The following is a 19,055-nucleotide window of genomic DNA, read 5'->3' as shown; positions in this document are numbered from 1 at the left end:
AGAGGCAGAAAATCCCATATACATCTCTCTCCCTCTATAACAGGGGTCGGCAACCTCCGGCCCGCGGGCCGGATGCGGCCCGCGGAGGCCTGGCGGCCGGCCCCTGCCTCCCCTTGCCGCCGCCGCCGCCGCCGCCCGTCGCGGCATTTCGCCGCTCTGGGCGCCGCCATTTTGGGCGGCAAAATGGCGGCGAAGTCTCGCGCGACCTCCCTTGAGGTCGCGCGAGACTTCGGGGCCATTTTAGCTGAAAAAATGGCGGCGCCCAGAGCGGCCTCTGGGGCTATGGGCGCCGCCATTTTTTCACCCAAAATGGCGGCGAAATCTCGCGCGACCTTGGGGGAGGTCGCGCGAGACTTCGCCGCCATTTTGCCGCCCAAAATGGCGGCGCCCAGAGCGGCGAAAAGCCGCGATGGGCAGCCGCGGCGGCAGCAGCGGCGGGCCTTTCAGAGGCCCGCTGCCGTCCCTGGGGCCCTCCAGCAGGGCTCCGAAGGCGGCAGTGGGACTCTGGGAGGCCCGCTGCCGTCCCTGGGGCCCTCCAGGAGGGCTCCGAGGGCGGCAGGGGGCCTCTGGGTGGCCCGCTGCCGTCCCTGGGGCCCTCCAGGAGGGCTCCAAGGGCGGCAGGGGGCCTCTGGGGGGCCCTTTGCCGTCCTTGGGGCCCTCCAGGAGGGCTCCGAGGGCGGCAGGGGGCCTCTGGGGGCCCTTTGCCGTCCCTGGGGCCCTCCAGGAGGGCTCCGAGGGCGGCAGGGGGCCTGCTGCCGTCCCTGGGGCCCTCCAGGAGGGCTCCGAGGGCAGCAGGGGGTCTCTGGGGGACCCTTTGCAGTCCCTGGGGCCCTCCAGGAGGGCTCCGAGGGCGGCAGGGGGCCTGCTGCCATCCCTGGGGCCCTCCAGGAGGGCTCCGAGGGCGGCAGGGGGCCTCTGGGGGGCCCGCTGCCGTCCCTGGGGCCCTCCAGGAGGGCTCTGAGGGCGGCAGGGGGCCTCTGGGAGACCCTTTGCTGTCCCTGGGGCCCTCCAGGAGGGCTCCGAGGGCGGCAGGGGGCCTCTGGGGGACCCTTTGCCATCCCTGGGGCCCTCCAGGAGGGCTCTGAGGGACGGCAGGGGGCCTCTGGGAGGCCCGGTGCTGTTGCTGGGGCCCTCCAGGGGGCCCTCCAGCGCTGGTGGCCCCCACCAGCTTTTTTGCCGGTCTCTGACGGGGCCTGGGGCCCCGTCAGGGGCCAGCAAAGGTGGGGAGGCCTGGCCCCCGGAGGGTGGAAGCTCCGCCCCCGGTACGCAGCCCCGCCCCAGAAGGTGGAAGCTCCGCCCCCGGCACACGGCCCCGCCCCGGAGGGTGGAAGCTCCACCCCCCCACACGTGGCCCCGCCCCGGAGGGTTGAAGCTCCACCCCCGGCTTCGGCCCCCCAGTCGCCTGAGGGACACCAACCCGGCCCCCGGCTCAAAAAGGTTGCCTACCCCTGCTCTATAACATTTATTTTAAAAAGGATACTGGGGAGGGAGGGTGGCCAGTATTAATCCGTTGCAACAAAGAGTCACACCTCACAGACTAACAAATTTTATTTGAGACAAGTTAAATTGAACTCTAGATGAATTACGCCAGTGTCCATTAAGGCTCATACCAAATAAAACATATTCATCTTTAAAGTGCCACAATACTTCCTGATAATAGATTAAACAACTAATAAGAGTACTTTGTGATAATAGACTAATTAAGGCTGCATCTGCACTGCAGAAATAATGCAGTTTGACACAACATTAACTGCCATGGCTCAGTGTTATGGAATTCTAGGATTTGTAGTTTTGTGAGACATTTAGCCTTCTCTATCTGAGAGCTCTGATGGCACAAGAAATGACAAATCCCAGGATTTTATAACAGTGAGTTAAAGCAGTGTCAAACTGTATTCTTTCTGCAGTACAGATGCAACCTAAGTAACAACTTTGCTGACTTTACATGAAACCTCAGATTAGCTTCCCCAGCTGCTGCCTCTGTCTATAGGGCTGGCCCTGCCCCCCTCCCCTCCAACCAATACATACATATATTGTTCACTTAGTATAAATTGAACTTTAAATCCATTTGAGGTCACTCATTCTTAGGCTCTTCAAAGCTATCTGTTTCATTGCTTCTCAAACAAGATTGGAAATGAAAAGATCAGGCTCAGTTGTATAGATGCTCAGTTCTTAGCATTGAAAGGTCTTCTTCAGGCTCTCTCCAGATCCTGTGACAAAACTAAAGCAAGTTGGAATTCAAAGGTTACTTTACAAGAGGTTTAGTCCTCTTGGTTCATCCCCAGAAGCAGGAAGGTGGGAATTCTCTCACCACCTGAGGAGGGGAAAGTGCTGTAGTGTGTCCCTGTTGTGAAAACTTCCATACTACTTGGTGTGAGAATGAGATGATAAAGGAGCTCTGTGAAGCATGCCCCAGACTCTCAGCAGAGTCAGGCAGGGCTATGAGGCATTGTGCAGGAAAGGGATGCCCTGGAAAGTCACCTGCATGAGCTGCTGCAACAGAGGCAACTTACCAGGGGACTTCTGTCACAAGGTTTGACAGTGAGGAGGGACACCGTCAGAACCATACATTTGTAGCCTGTCTGGTTTTAGATAGCTGTGTGTTTGCAAGGGTTTCAGAGGTGGTGACAGTTGGGCCTTCCTGGTGAGAAGTGCTTACAGGTTTTTGTCCCTTGTACATTGCTACCTGAACCTCACTCTGTATAAAATGTGAGGGGTAGCCAAGAAGGGAGGGATGCATACCACAGAAAGAAATAAGAGAATGCTTTATATGGGCATGAGGAAAGGAGGAGGAAGTGTAAAGAGAAACAGACTCAGATTGCTTATGAATACAGTATATGAGGTTTCTGTACATGGAGTAACATTCTTGCTGTTTACTCTTTGACTTCATCAACTCTCAAAGGTCTTAAGCAGATCCTGTCATTGAAAATATCAGGTATTAGCCAGGCTCTGTCCGTATAAACATCTAGATTTTCTTTATAACTATCATAACTCAAACCCAAATAAATGAAAAGCTCAAATCCTCAGGGATCCCACCTATTGGTTGTCTGTCACTGGTTTCACTTTCCAGATTTTGGCTCCCTATTGAATATTAAAGGCAGCAAATATGTTTCCAGCTAAAGTTAAACTCATTCAGAAGTTGTGTCTTTTGCATCTCAAAAGTAAATTATGATTAGTATATCAAAGAACTTGACTTGCAGCTTGGGATCTTTTAAAATCTTCCCTGTGCCTACAAAGAATAAAAATGATCTTTATACAGTGTGCCCTTCCCATCCATGGGGAATTGGTTCGAGGGGGCTTTGCAGATTAGGAAAAAATGCATGGCAACGTCTCTTTATAGTCAATGGGTGGTGGCATGTTCTCAGCTGCATTGGCCATTGACATCATCTGCAGACATGCGAGTCCATGAATGGCTAGCCTGCCAATATGGCAAGCCCACTGTACTTACTTAGTCATGTGCTATTGAAAGAAGATGGGTAGAAAGGGGAAGAATTGGATTAACAAGACAACAGGCAAAATTATATTGAATATTAAATACTTACACTACCTTAAGGTAACTCTTGAATGGATTTCTAATGCAATATAGGGGGATAACTTACCATTTAAGTGAAGGACTAATGAAGCCTGATGTAAGCATAGTACTGGCTTGCTGCAAATCCTGAGTTGTCAGTCAGCTGTCAACATCAAAAATGTGCACTCTCTCCTATTCACTTTCTCTTCAGCATAATTTTTTTCCTGCGCCTCTCTTCTCATTCTTCATTTATTTAGTATTGCATCTATTCAGAAGTAACCACGGTTAACATTGGCCATTACTTGACATCAAATGAAACCTTTGTTCAGCATGATGTGAACACATCTGGCCCCTTAGTATGTGTTTCTCCCATGTGGCCAAGAGGAGAAATTAAGAAGCTTTCACATCTGTTTTTCTTTAAACAGCTTGAGGTCACATCTGAATCTTCAGAGATTAAGGTTTTAACATTTACCTCTGAGTAGTTTCAGGAACCTAGCTTCCAAAGCAGTGGTTTGAAGTTAACTTGTTTTGAAACTAACTATAGTTTGCATTAAACCACAATCCCCAGGGCTTCAGATGCAACAAGCTGAGTTTAAGGATAAGAAGAAATAATTATTGAACTCCTTCTCCAGCCATGCAGAAGGAAGAGAATAAAGGATAGCACAAATCCTAAAATATTCATGTTATGCTAAATTATGTTTTGATGCCAACAATCCCCCCATATCCTTTAGGGTGTGTGCAGACAGTGTTGCTGTATCGAGGTGGAAGTTGAGTTCCAGTTTATTTTCTAGTTAAATAAAGGCTACTTTTGGGCTGCAAACAACCAGCCCTCCTCCAAAATACAACAAAATTGCCCTTATACCTTCTATAGGGTATAGTAGAGTTGCCCATCCCTAGTTTACACCATGCCTGTTTCCAGGATACAGAAAGGAATGATGTAATACAGTATACACTTCCTTGTGTTCATTTTTTTGTTTTCCATTCAGATGTTGGATTGCATACATTTAGAGTTTGGGAAATAGTGTATGTTTTAGCACAGAGATAAGCAATTGTGACACTCCAGATGTTACCTTGAAACTCCTATTAGCTATCGTCATTGGTTTTGCTAACTAGGGGTGATGGGAGTTGCAGTCTAACAAAATATGATGAGTGACAAGTTGCATCTTTAGGGTTTTGATAGCTTTTTTCTCTTTTTTTCCTTCCTTCTTTCTTTCTTTCTTTTTTTTACAGCTCAGGACTGTGGGCTGTTCAGACTCCTGCCAAGGAAACCTGAATAAACTATTCCTCATCTTCTCTTCTTGCATACTAGAAGAGATTGGCCGGAATCCATTTAGGAACATACACAAGCATGCAAGTCACACTATGAATGTGTGTCTGAAAAATCACCATTGCCCAAAAGTATGCTGCTAATAGTAGCAGCAGAAATAGAGTTGTGCAGACAATATGCTCATCTGTGCCTTTTCTTTACAAAGTTGTGTATTTTGCATTGTAGTTGTGCATCGTGCAGTGGCATCCAGTCATTGTTACGTGTTGCTGTTCTTGATGGAGGTTGCATAGTTTTGCTTTGGTATATTGTCTGCATGTGACATAGGCTAAGCTAAGGAAAAGTTGGATTGAGGACAGTGTTTAATGCAGAAAGATAAATCAAATTTAATCAATACAGGTAGACTTTGGTTAACGTAGCAGATGTTTTCCCAGACATTACTTCTGTAAGAGAAACTTTGGTACCAAAAGCAGAAATAACATGGAAAGAATAGGGATAGGTTCCTATGTCACAAAAAGGAAGAGCAGTTCAACATATTTTAGCATATATTTTTTTAGTCAAAACAATTTGCACTTGTGAAATGAAACAACCAGACCAGGTAAGCCTTGCAGAAATAACTTTTTTCTGCTAGCAGTGGCAATGTGTATGATGAGTTTTTGAAAACAAATGTTGAACATGGCATCCATGTTTTAATGGGAAACCAGACATTTTTATTTTATTGATTTCACTGAAATATAGTTGATTGTATGTTGATTTCCCTTCCTTGAATCCATTGGTGCAGACATTTTATTTGGATGAGAGGTCAGAAAGTGAAATAAATGTCTTCATTTGACCCTAGAGTTCCCAAACACATCATTTAGGGGAGACACTAGATACCAATGTGGAAGGCTACCTGCTGGCTAAACATCCTGGTAGTCCTTCCGAATTGCTCTTGATAGCCAATATTTCTGAGTGGTGATTGACTTTAAAGATTAGCTGTCAAGCCCTGGAATTCTGAGTATTTCTTGTAAGAATGTAAATATTTGGGTGCCTATTTTGACCCCAGTGTTGATGGGAACTAATAAAACTGCCATGGGTTACAAATTTGGGATGGGGGAGGGACAACAAAGAGGGCGGCTAAAGCATTTAAGGGAAACAAGAAATAGTTGAATTTATGAAGCAACTCTTGCTTTGCTATGGTTTCAAAGTGAATATAATAAGCTGCTTAGATGGAAGGGGAGGGGGAGCCCTTCCATATGAAAAATTAGAAGAGTCTGTAGCAATGTAAATAAAGGATCCTGCAAGCAAATTTTTTTGTGCAAACCTAGATTAGTGATATTTTAATGGGTGACCCAAGGTTATTGTGTGGTTTTGCTGAATGGGCACTTGTTGCTGTATCAGAATTTAAGCCTGATTTCTTCTCTTTAGGGAGTAAATCCTCTTTGGAGGACATGATTCCTCCAGACACTTTTGCTAGTGGACTCTTGATTAGCTAGATTATTTTCTTTTGTAAATATATCGAGTGCTTGTCCTCATGGATGATCAACTAGGTGCTATTAATCCTTTTAAAGTGTGAGGGGGAGAGTCATCCATCCCAAAGAATGATAGTCCTGTTAGCTTTCACAGTCTTGATTCAAAGAAACAGTCTTCATATTTATTGTGTAAATTAAGCACTTGGGGGAACAAAAATTCTTTTATACCCAAAGAATGAGTTGGTTTTAGGAATTATAGGAGTTTGCTGTTAACCACCCTTGAGTCAATCTCGACTCATGGCGAACTTGTGGATGAAACATCTCCAAGACCCGTATCCTCCACTGCTCTTCCTAGTTTCTGCAGATTCATATCTGTGACCTCCTTAATTGAGTCCATCCATCTCACATGTGGTCTTCCTCTCTTTCTAATTCCTTCCACTTTTCCCAACATTATTGTCTTTTCTAATGAGTCACATCTTCTCATGATGTGACCAAAATATGATAGTGTAAGTTTAGTCATCTTTGCCTCCAGGGAAATTTCAGTGTTGATCTGCTCTAGGACCCACCTGTTTGTTCTTTTTGCTGTCCATGGTATCCTCAGCACTCTTCTCCAACACCACATTCAAATGAATTTATTTTCTTTTTGTCCATTTTTTAAATTGTTCAGCTCTCACATCCATACATGGTAATACAATTGTTTGTACGATTTTGACTTTCGTGCTTAGTTGTATATCTTTACTCTTTAGGATATTTGCTAGTCCTTTCATAGCTGCCCTTCCCATTCTTAGTCTTCTTCTGATATGTTGACTGCAGTCTCCATTCTGATCTGTGTTTGATCCAAGGTACAGTAACTCTTTTACTATTTCTATGTCCTCATTGTCTAGATTGAAATTGTGAAGATCCTCCATGGTCATTATTTTTGTTTACTTTATGTTCAACAGTAAGCCTGCCTTTGCACTTTCTTCCTTGACTTTTTTCAGTAGTTGCTCCAGGTCTCCAATGTTTTCTGCTAATAGCATATCTTAGATTGTTGATGTTCCTTCCTCTTATTTTCAGTTCTCCTTCTTCTGTCCAAGCCTGCTGTTTGTATGCTCTGCATACAAGTTGAAAAGATAGGGTGAAAGGATGCGTCTTTGTCTGACCCCTTTGCCAATTGGGAACCATTCTGTTTTTATAGGAGTACAGTTGATCAGAGTTTTAAGTTGTATTATTTCAAAGTATATCAGGTCTGCAAATAAATTCATAAGGAGGAGATTATAGCCTTTATTGGGGTTTTTTATTAGTTTTTGATCTTCTGGATATGGAATGGTTATGATATGAAGCTAACATTGATAAAAGATAGTTGTGGTTTATTTTTGTTTTTACAAAAATCAAATTCAGTTTTATGGATACTGAACAGAATCAATTAACATTACTATAGAGGGATCAATCAGAGTTGTGTCCCTAACCCCTTTTTAATTTTTACGATAACATCATTAAAATGATGTAATCTCCCCCTTTTACCCCTACAGTAGAAAATGTAAGTTCATAAGATTTATTTTATGCTGATGACTTGGTTTTGATTTGTCTTTGTACATTGGTCATTTTGGGATTTCTGTTGCAAAGAGGAACCATTATCTGTTCATGATTCTAAATAAAAGAAATAATGATGTTGCAAAGCTTTTAGTTTTAGTTCAGCCTGGAATAGCTAATCCTTAATTTTTAAAAACAGTTTCTAGTGATAACCCACACATTGTGTGTGACTGAAATCTGGGGTGGAAGCATCCAGTCTCTTTAGATACTTTCCACAATAAGCAGGAGACATTCTTGGACCTTCTCCTGGCACACCATCTGCCTTCCTTATGGCAGATTTAAGGTTGCACTCTAGTGCTAACAGGTTGCATCTGCTGTCTATCAGGTATGGGTTGGGACTGAGCAGAATGGGTAATGTCTGTCTTGGCAAACAGTGTTGGCTTGAACAACAGTGCTTTGAAAGCTGGGCGCAGGGCTGGCAACATTTGGCTGGGAAATATGATCTCTCTTTGGAGACTTTTTCTTCTGGATATCGTTGCTGGTCAAAAAAAGTCTTTGATCATTATGCAGGAGAAGACAGATGGGGATCTAAAATGTCAAGCAAAGAACAGCACTGGAGATGCATGACTTTTACACACACACACAAGCCCCTTTTTGGCCCTGATCCTTCCAGACACCCCCTGCCAAAAAAAAGAGGGAGAATTGCTTTTATTGGCGTCCGTAAAGTCTAGTAGTTGGTGTTTTAAATAGATTTCAGGCTCATCCTTCATTGTTTCACATCAAAAGTTACCTGTTTTTCAAAATTAGAAATGGTTTTGTTTTGCCTTTTCAACATTTTTGGTAGTCCATGAGCACCGATCCCCAGGGTCTCAGGTACAGAAAATTGACAATCTGGAACTTCTATAGTAGCCCATACCACTCTAAAAATCATTCTAGGGGGGAGATAGATAGATAGATAGATAGATAGATAGATAGATAGATAGATTAAACATTGGCTCTGGGTTTTCACTGAACTAGTCTCCAGCAGTGTCTTCCACACATATTTAGATAGAAGCATGGAGTATTTGGGTGTATCACTTTCAAAACAGGCATGCATTTACCGTAGTATTACAGTAGACTTAGTGTGTAGTGGTCATTATCCCTTTCTTAGTCCCATAGTGACTTTGTTTGCTACTGGTTTGTCATAGCTTTACTTAAAGTTAACCATTCTTGCCATACCTTATTTGCCTTACCAAGCAGTGCCTTCAGTGTTTTCTTGACAAAGTTGACCAGGATCCTTCTCCTTTTCACAGTAGTTCTGCAGTAGAGTCAGAAGAACCCCTCAGCAGACTAGACAGTGACCCATGAAGGGTAGAAACTTTAAAACATCTGCTCTAAATCATGTCAAAATACCCTTTCCTCTTAGGAGAGAGTGAACTGCTTTTTTGGAATGAGGGCGCAAAGATCTGCCAGCCAATTCAGGAATCTCATGACTAATACTAAAAAAATGTCTCTTTAGCACAAACATGCCCAATGATGCATTTGTTTTAGTAACTCCTTGACAAAAAAAAAGTCAGAAAATGACAGCTCAATTTTGATTTCAAGGATAAACATCTCAGAAAGGGCAGATGACTAATAACACTTCTTGGAAGTTTCTAGTACCCTACTGACAGTTGTGTACAGCACTAATGGGTAATCTTACATTTATCCATAATTATCTGCAGACTATCTACTGGTAACATTTAAAACTGTTATTTTGTGGGCTTTAGAGTTTTGCAAAATAGGGTATAATTTATATTTTAAAACAAAGAACATTTTCATTTTTGTTTTTGTTTTTATACCACTTTGAAGGGCCTCTTCTTCTTCCCCCATGCATATCCAGCTGCCATTTCTCAAAGGCTGACTACATTTATACCCATTTGATCTCTTTTGAGAGAAGAGCAACTTGCAATAGATGAAGTCAGGGGAGGAATTTGTGGACTTCCTGGTGTTGCATGGGTGCAACTCACATCATCTGTCATAATTGAATGTGGTGGCCAAAGTTAATGAAAATGACAACCCAGTAAGATCCACAGTTGTCTCGCCAATTTGAGTTTATCCCAGCAAATACAACAGTTGCATCTTGGGAAATGGCAGTAGTAAAGTGGACATCAGCCTTCTGAGGAGCATAAATACTGTGGAAATGCAGCTGCTCACTTATATTTAGCTTTCTTAAGAATTATATTGTAGCATGACTTTCAGCTTTAAATACTCATGGACAGTATTGGGGAAATGAATATTTGTAGTTGTTCAGTTTTTGATAGCATGGGGAAAATAAGGGCCCAACAGCAGAGCTGTAATATAAATTGAATATGATTTCCATGAGGCATTTCCTGTACCAATGTTACTGAGAACTATGTTAGCATAGGAACTATTTCATAGCAATCCCAAGGAATACATCAGTCCAGGGATGGGAATAAAGTGCTTAATAACATGGCCAGCAGTAGGAAAAGAGGAAGATTACATTACAGGTGAAAAGGTTCGGTCAAGGAAACCACAGCCCTGAGTTTGCAAAAACTGAACAGAGCTGTGGTAACATGGGGTTTTGGAGTTTTTTACTGACAGACTCACCTAATTATGAAGCTCATTTGACAGCAATTAACAATAACAGCATCTTGTAATAGTATAAATTCTAATGGTTCTTGTTTTAAGCCCACTGGAGCATTTCAACCCAACATTTGAAGACCAAAGCCATGGGGCACTGCTCTTCTATAAGCTGTCTGCATATGACATCATCTACTTAGCTATTGCATTGTAGTCTCTTGTCATATTTCACCACAATGCTGTGAGTACAAGGTGTACTGTAAATCCTTTCTTCCTACTACATGGCAAAAGCAAAACACACACACACACACACACACACCAGAGTGGCGCCAGTAGATCTGTTTTGGTGACTGGGTAATAACAGGAAATTGAGCATCTGCACCAAGGTCAGCAGGTATGCAGAATAGGAAATCCCTGGAGGGATGCAATTGAACGGTGGAGCTACCCTCCCCAGTAATTTAACTGAAGAACAGTGCTAGAGGGAGGATAGGAGGACAGTGAGAGGGTGCTATATTCATCTTGTGCCAGGTACCTGGGGCATTGTCATCATAATTATTATTATTTGGAATAATCTACTGTTGCTTGTTCTTGCAGGTATTTCTTTAATGGAAGTTTTTTAAAAAAAAAATCATTTCTGAGATGAAGTGCTTCCTTGTTGTAGCACTGTTTATTCAAATTCAGGATATTCCTAGAAAATTTGGCTATCTTCTAAGATATGCTTACTATTATCACAGAGGTAGATTGGAATTCAAACCATTTGATTGCTATGAGGTGACAAACAGCTCTGCAGATTAACCAATGTTCATTTTAATTGGTGCTTAGGAAGTCCTTGCCTTAAATGTTTTCACCAAGGTAGACCTTAGACTCTGGAAATACGATAACAATTTTCACTTGCTGTCTCCTTTTAAAGAGGCTAATCTTAAACAACCATAGTTCAGAATAAGTTTACCAAGGTTCTAGAGATAAAGGAGGTGGGGAAGGTCTGGGGCAAAACGGGGGTTCGTGTGTATTCTTTTAACAAAACAGAAATTTGGACAGATGCAGTGTGTTTTGATACAATGCCTGGGCTAAAGTGGATAGTTCATTTAAGTAAACAGTAACGTTTGGTGCCAGTAGTGAGTACAAATTTGAAGGAAATACAACTTTGCTACCTGACAGCCTTCCTGAAGTGCCAGCTTGCTAATTGGCTGCCTTGCACTACCTAAGTATCTTGGAGAAGGACAAGGGGAAAAATTGAGCCATATTGGCCTATGGCAGTGGGAAATACGTAACCAGTGCCAGATATAGGCAACTTCTCACTTTATTCCTGCCATTCTCTGTCTTCTATCCTAGAACAATTTTGCCAAGGACTCCCTACACTCCCCCTTGTTTTTCTGCTCCTCTGGAGCTGGTGACAAAGCTAGATACTGTATTCTCTGAGAAAGAGTGATAAAAAGCCAGCAGTGCCAGCTTATGATTCTATATCCGTGGAGTGCTGAAGCTGCTTTGGGTTTTAGCACAGCCTTTAAAGGACATGTCCATAGTGCTAAACCTGATGCCCAGAAAAGGCTCAGCTCCTCCCATCACCAGCTATTACTGAACACCAGTGTGACGTAAAGGCCAATATAAGATCCAGATATGAAACTCATGGTAAAGTTGCCTGCCATCTGGACAAAGTTGGGAAACATACCACAGTTTCTCTCCCACGTCTTTGTTTCTGAACCTGTTAAAATTAGTAACTTTGTTTATTAAGGGTGTATATTATAGCTTCCAATATTCTTTTTGTATATTTCACCCAACAACAGTGTGACAACATTTCCCACTAGCTTTCCCTATGAAATTACCACACTGAAGTGTACAGCGGTTAAAAATATGTGAACAAACCTTTAGGGAGGCCAAGGAAGGAAAGCATTATTTCTCCAACCTTAATTGTTTACATTTGTTTAGATGCTCGAGACTAGAAGCATGGAGGCTGTTCCCTAAGAGATCGTGAAGAGAAGACAGTTGGACTTTCTGAAGTGTGGCAGAAGTGGTTCGAGTACCATTCACAGTTTTTAAAGCCATTTGTTTTTAGGGCTTTCCCCTGAAATGTTTAAAAGCATTTTGAACTAAGTGCACTTTGAATGCATATTCAAACCCACTTCCACCACATTTGGAAATGTCACATCTGTCTTTTCCTTTTGAACATTACATCTGCCTTCCTTCTTACAGCATGTCCAGCTTTTTCTCTCCACCCTTTCTTTCACTATAACATCTGGTCTGAGAAACCTTGCTCACTATTCTATGACATTTCAGTTAGTAAAGATATGACCCTGTTTTGCAGCTTTGCCTTCATTTATTTATAATAGGCCTAAGCAGCTACTGGTGTCCTTGCTGATATGGTGGGGGGGGGGGGGGGGGTAAGCAGGACATCCCTTCTGTTTTTCTTGGCCTTCATGCTTCTGTGTGTGCCTCCTCCATGGACCTTGAAGCATGCTGTGACCCCATTTTTAACATAGCTGTAGCATCTGCAACTGTTAAAATAGCTCAGTAACAAGGATGGATTAAATTTCTCATCGTGAATGAAGATGTAGACTCTGGCGGTATTGTGTGTAACTGATCTTAAGCTTTATTTGGACCAAATAGCTTCAAAACATTCACTGCTTAGAATGGAAACAAAATAATGTAATGAGGCTATAGAGTTTTTCCCCTCACAGCAAAGCATTTCTTATTTTGTAGTTCTATTGGATAAGTCATGATTAAACATCAAAATACATTGAGATGAGATGAGAAAACTCCGCTTTCAGTGGGTAGATTTTGTGGTGTTATCTGTATCCAACTATGGGTATCACTGATTTACTGAGTGGGGGAAAACCAGACTATATAAGGTATAAGTGCATAGCCAGCTGAAATATAAATTTAATTACTCAGTTAAATAACATATATCACCAAAGAGCTTTGAACTATGGCCAGAACATACCAAGCATTTTTAAAAGTGGTAACCACAGTGATATTTTTATAGGGAATGTACACCTCATGGGGATTCTTTAAAGGTGCTTCACATTGTTCATTCCTTTTTCCTTTTCTGTAAAGTTATAGCTCCACTTTATTGTACATGATGTCCTATAAAGAAGATCTATGTCTGTGATACCTCTTTGAAAGAGGACCACTGTGCTGTTCGTTTAAAGAGAATGCAGTCAAGCAGTAAATTTAGGGGGGCATCTCTTTTCATATTGACTGTATCTGAGCCAGCAGTGGGTCTTTGATGTTGTAACAATAGAGCATAGGCTGAGAAGAGTATTAGGGCTTGAACAATGTCGAAATGAGGCTGCATTCATTAGTTTTAAAGAGAGAACCTTCTAATATGTGCCAGGACTTTTATTTCTGTATGCTTTCTTCCTTGCAGGAAGAGTGCATGTAGTGCGTCTGTTACAGTTCTTGTAAATTCATAGCCTCAACTGTGGGTGTAAAACGTTTTTAATTATAAGCCAGGTGCTGTAGAAACCTGGACTGTACACTTGGTACTTTACTAGCTTTATAAAGGCTTTAAGATTTTCTCTTTCTCTCTCTTTTAGAAAGAATATCTTGGCTGCTGCCAAGAATACCCACTGCATATGTTTCAAGGGCCCTTGCCATGCAGAACTGTGGATCAACTTTTAGATTAAGCTTTGAACTATCATGTCAACGCAAGATTGCATATGTACACCATAAGAATAATCAGAAATGCTTATCACAATGCAGAGTAATTTTTGACAATAGATCTGTATTTTCTTTAATAACTGTCTTGCTGTTTAAGGCAAAAGACTTACTATTGTTTCAAATATGTCTGTTTCCTCAGTGCTGGCATAAAAAAACTGTCTGGACTACTTAGCATTTCTTCTGTGCCACATAGTCTAGGCTGGTAAGTTTGGAGGGGCCCACAATAAAGGAAAGAAAGATGTTCTTTCCAAAAGAGAGAGAGAGAAAAAACTTTGAACACTGCAAAGTAGAATGGAAATGTGAATTAATAGACACAGAGAAAAATGCTCTGAGAGTGCCCTGGCAAGGCTGAATTAACAGGTTCCTTAGTACATGTCCATCTCATCTTTACAAAGAAATATTTCCACTTCACAGTGGTTGGCTATTCTAGTCACTAGATTACTTGCAATAAATTTTGCCACATAAATTGAAAACTGACCAACAGCTGGCATGAAACAGTCGAAAATTCATCATTTTGTTCCCCTAAGTTGAGGTAGTATGAATTTGGTAAGTTTGCATACAAATGTGAACTGAATATTCTTCTTCATTCCTATATAACTATTTTATTTGGCATGGAAGCAAAAAAAGAAGAAAATTAAAATTTAAAAAATGGCTCTTATTCTCCCAAGGCAATGAATAGGCAAATCTAGAAATTGGTTGTCAGCTACTGTGGAATACCTTTTCTAAATAACATACAAGGTCTTGTCCTGACAACACAAGAGCTTCTATATGAAAAGTCCGGACAGTATCCATCAATTTCTCCACCAAACCTGCTATTACCTCCTTTTAAATGGATTAAAATAACTCACATTTTGCTCCAGATCTTCCCGGGAGATTTTAAGCCCTCCATTGCAACACTGGGCAGCTGGGTGCCTTGTTCTGACCTCTGAGCAAGCAACATGCACCAGCAGTGGCAGCATCAGTTGGCACAGTGGGATGTATGTGCAAATAGCCCATACACAATGAAGGACCCAGGTCATGGGGAGACATCAGGGCAGCTTCTGGGCCAGAATACTCAGGGCTCCTCCTGGCCTGTGCAGACACCACCCCGATACTTACTTTTAATATCCATTTGGAAGGCAAACCCCTGTTTGGCAGTGCAGGTAAGTTATTGGTTCTTTGAGCATTTAATAGACCTCCAATGTCCTAATGCTGGCCAGAATTCACTATCACCTTATTTACATGGCTCCATAACTATGTAGTGTCTCCCAGCCTGACCCACCCTGAGTTTTCTGACAGCAGCTGCTTCAAACAACTGGGGTCTGTTCCCGTGTTGATCAGGAAGCAGCAGACTGGCATTTCCACCCCTATTCCCACCCCCGATGAATGATTTCCACTGTGACAGCCAGAAGCAGGCATACCTGTGACAATAACCGTTCCCTCTGAAGATTGCTTTTGGGAGGGTGGGAATGTCAGTCACCTGCTTCCACAGCAGCAGAATAGACCCCTGTCAGTCACTACAAAATCAGTTGGGATCGTGAATATGAAATAGTCACAAATGCATAACTCTAGGTTACACTCTAGGTTATGAATAAGTGCCTTAATGAGTTCTGGCCATTATGTTTAACTGATTTTGCAGTGTGATAGTAATTTTGAAACTAGATTTAATTACCTATGGTTTCCTCAGAGGTAGTTAAATCATTTTATTTTTTTTAAAAAAAATTGAAACCGAAGTCATATACCCATTCTGGAAACAATCATTCTGGCTAGGATTTTAAATAGCTCCATTGGCCTCAATAGCACATTGATGCCGCCTTTCTACATTAGTATGAAGTGACTAGAGAGAGGCTGCCAGTTGGAATAGAGCTGGAAGAGCAAGGAATGTGACTCAGTAGAATGCAACTTAAAATGCTCACAACCCACTGTGCCTGGTAAAGCAGATCCAGGTTCTGTCTGAGGTCTAAGTAACCATGGGAAAACCATTGTTTGCTTACATGTAAAATGAAAATTCTAAGTACTGAATCAGGATGAGAAATCCCTGGTTCAGATTTCACTGCAGTCATGGAACTGAATTAGTTGGTAGGGTGTTGGAAGCATCCAAGTAGGGATGCTGGCATGATATGTGCTCTCTGTGAGTAGCATAAAGGCACACACAGATCCACCTTGTTTCACACTTTATTCTGCTGCATGTTTAGATGTAATCCTCACATTGGAGAGGGAGAAGAAAATTATTAAGTGAAATGCTAATTCTTGCCAGTATATCTATAGCAAGCATGATGTGTGCACTACTGCTGTGGCCTGTTCAGCGAGTGTGTGGCACCTCAGGAAGCCTCAGGTCTGCTACTGTCGAACTTCTTCAAGGTACTGTTTCCCCTCAAGAGTTTCTGGGCTGCCATCCCTTTCTTCAGCCCTGTAACAAACTGTTGAAAATGTCTGCAGAACTGATGTTTTTTATGCTTTATGATTTTTCAGTTTGTTTGCTAAACAAAACTTTTGCTATTATTAGCAGTAGTGGTAGTAGTAGTTGCAGTTTTAAAACAATATTTGAAGACTTTTGTTAATTTCCATTAAGAGTTCCTTCTCAGACAAAACAGCAGAACATAAGATTTAAAGTAAAATATATTTCCTTAAAATAAGCCTTGGATTAGGAAGTTTTGTAACTTATTCATCCTTGGATGGGCTTTCAACAAATACACTGGTCACTTGTCTTATCCCCACTGTAAGCTTTTCAGATCTGGGACTGAACTTAACCCCCCCATGTACATTTGGAGGCCCAGTTCTTAATTGTTCACTGTATATATGCAACCTAATAGTATTACTTCCAGAAACCATCATAGGGACTGCTTGGAAAGCATCTCCTTTGGGGTAGGGACAGAGTTCTACTCCAGGCAAGACAACCTTCTTACCCTAGGAGTCTTCAGTGCTAGACTGTTACTTATCCTTCATCAAGCATTTAGTCCCACTCCAAATCCCCCACTGAAGATTCCTACAGAAACTCAACACACACAAGGTAGGAGGAGAATCCTCTTGTGAAAGGAAAACTGGCTGAAGGGAATGTAGCAGAGTAAGACTAAATAGTTCTTGCAGTTAAATCAAATAAACAGTGGAGATCCTTCAGGGTTTGCATTGGGATCAATTGCTTTCTACCTTTGTTCATAAATGATCTAGAGTCAGTCATGAGTAGTGAGATGGGCCAAGTTTGCTGGAGCAACTAAATGATTTAAGATGCTGGGGGGGGGGGGGAATAGATTTCAGGAAACATCAAAAGGATCTCACCATGGCAGAAAAACAGTAAAATGGCAGATGATGTACAGATTAAACAAATATAAAGTGATGCTTATCAGGACAAACAATCCCAACTACATTCATATACAGATAGACGCTGAACTAGCAGTGGGGTTCTCAGACATTTAATGAAAATGTTGACATAGTATGCAAATGTTGTAAAATAAAAGGAAGGGGACTAAATGATGGGGAAAAAATAGAAAGGTACTGAAAATGAGTCTGGCAATACCATACTGCCATTATACAGATGCATCTGGAATACTGTTTATAGTTCCAGCCACTGAATCATAAAACGGATGGAAAAGGTGCAGGAAAGGACAACCAGATGATGGAAGGACTGAAGCTGCTCACTTATGAGCAAAGGGTACAGTGTTTGGGGTTATTTAGTTTGCTGTCAAGTCAGCTATCACAATGTCTTATGGATGAGAGACCTCCAAGATCCCTGGTCATCAAGCTCCCTGCTTAGGCTTTGCAAAGTCAGGGCTGTGACTTCCTTTGTTGAATCAGTTTATTTGAAATTTAGTATTCCTCTTTTCCTGTTGTCATCAATTTTTCCCTGCATTATCATCTTTTTCAGTGAGTCATGCCAATTCATGATGTGTCCAAAGTGCAATAGCCTCAGTTTAGTCATTTTGACTTCTAGATAGAGTTCAAACCTGTCCCCCCCTCCCCAAGGCACAGTTATTTGTTTAATTTTCAGTCCCTGATATTCATGGAACTCCAGTACCACGTTTCAGATGAGTTTATTTTCTACCTGATTTCTTCACTGTCCAGCTTATTCACAGCCATACATAGGAACTGGAAAATACTAGTGCATGGGTTTCTGATATTGACAATTAGTGATAGATCATTACACTTGAGACTGAGACTTGCTTAAGGTCATCCATTGAGTTTCTATGGCTGAGGGAATTTGAACCCTCATTTCCTAAAGCCCTGGAATCACTATACCATGTTGGCTTTCATGTTTTGACAATCTCAGGTCTTTAGTTTGCTTGATGACTGGGCCAAGGTATAGAAGATCTTTGACTATTTAGTTATACGGATCATCAACCTACTTTTAAGTCATAAAAATCCTGTGTGGCTATTATTCTTAAGATTCATCTGTAATCCTGGTTTTGCAGTTTCTTATTTAACATTCCTCTGTAGTCATAGTAAGTTTTTGTTTTGTTTTGTTTTGCTGTGTTCTGCTAGTACAGTAGTGTCACCTGCTTATCTTAAAGTGCTGATGTTCCTTCTCTACATTTTGATACTTCCTTCCTCTGGGTTTTAATCATGGTTTCCATATGATACATTCTCTATATACATTAAACAGATAAGGTGATAGAATTTAGTCTCATTAGACCCAGCTCTTTGCCCATTGGAAACCAGAAGTTTATCTCACTTACCTCGATGAGTTGTTGCATGTGGGTAGGACATGGGGCAGGGCACAGTTGAGGTGAAGCCAGTGCTGCTTCTGCAATGAAGGGAAGGAGCCAGTCTTGGCCTCTGATGTTCAGGCAGCAGTTCTGTCTTTGCAGCAGCATGGTCACCGCTATTTATCTTTATTTATGTACAGTGGCAGAGTACAAGATTGAGCCACATCTACTTATGAATGTTATGGGCTTTCCTGTCAGACTCCAGGCTTGTTGAATGTAGATTGTTGCACATGTGTTACAAAGAAACCTTCTCTCAACAATTCAACATAACTTTCATTTGAATTATTTTCATTAATCCAAATCCTTGATGGGCCATTTGTGTTCCAGTCTGAAAGTTGGATCTAGAGGTGCCCTTCTATGAGTCAAAGACCTCTTCCATGTGCGCTGGGTTGTTTTTCTGACTTAATGCAAGAGCCTTGTGT

General features: G+C 41.9%; 1 protein-coding gene across 1 annotated transcript in view; it reads left to right on the top strand.

Moving 5' to 3' along the window:
* The window catches only part of LOC149313525 (isthmin-like), a 57,077-nt gene that overhangs the window by 13,966 nt on the left and 24,056 nt on the right, over window positions 1-19,055 (top strand). The window lies entirely within an intron of this gene.

This window comes from Sceloporus occidentalis, unplaced genomic scaffold (genome assembly GCF_023333645.1).
Source record: "Sceloporus occidentalis isolate IW3139 unplaced genomic scaffold, rSceOcc1.0.p SCAF_4, whole genome shotgun sequence".
Taxonomy (NCBI): Eukaryota; Metazoa; Chordata; class Lepidosauria; order Squamata; family Phrynosomatidae; genus Sceloporus; species Sceloporus occidentalis.
This window is presented reverse-complemented; position numbering and strand designations above follow the sequence as displayed.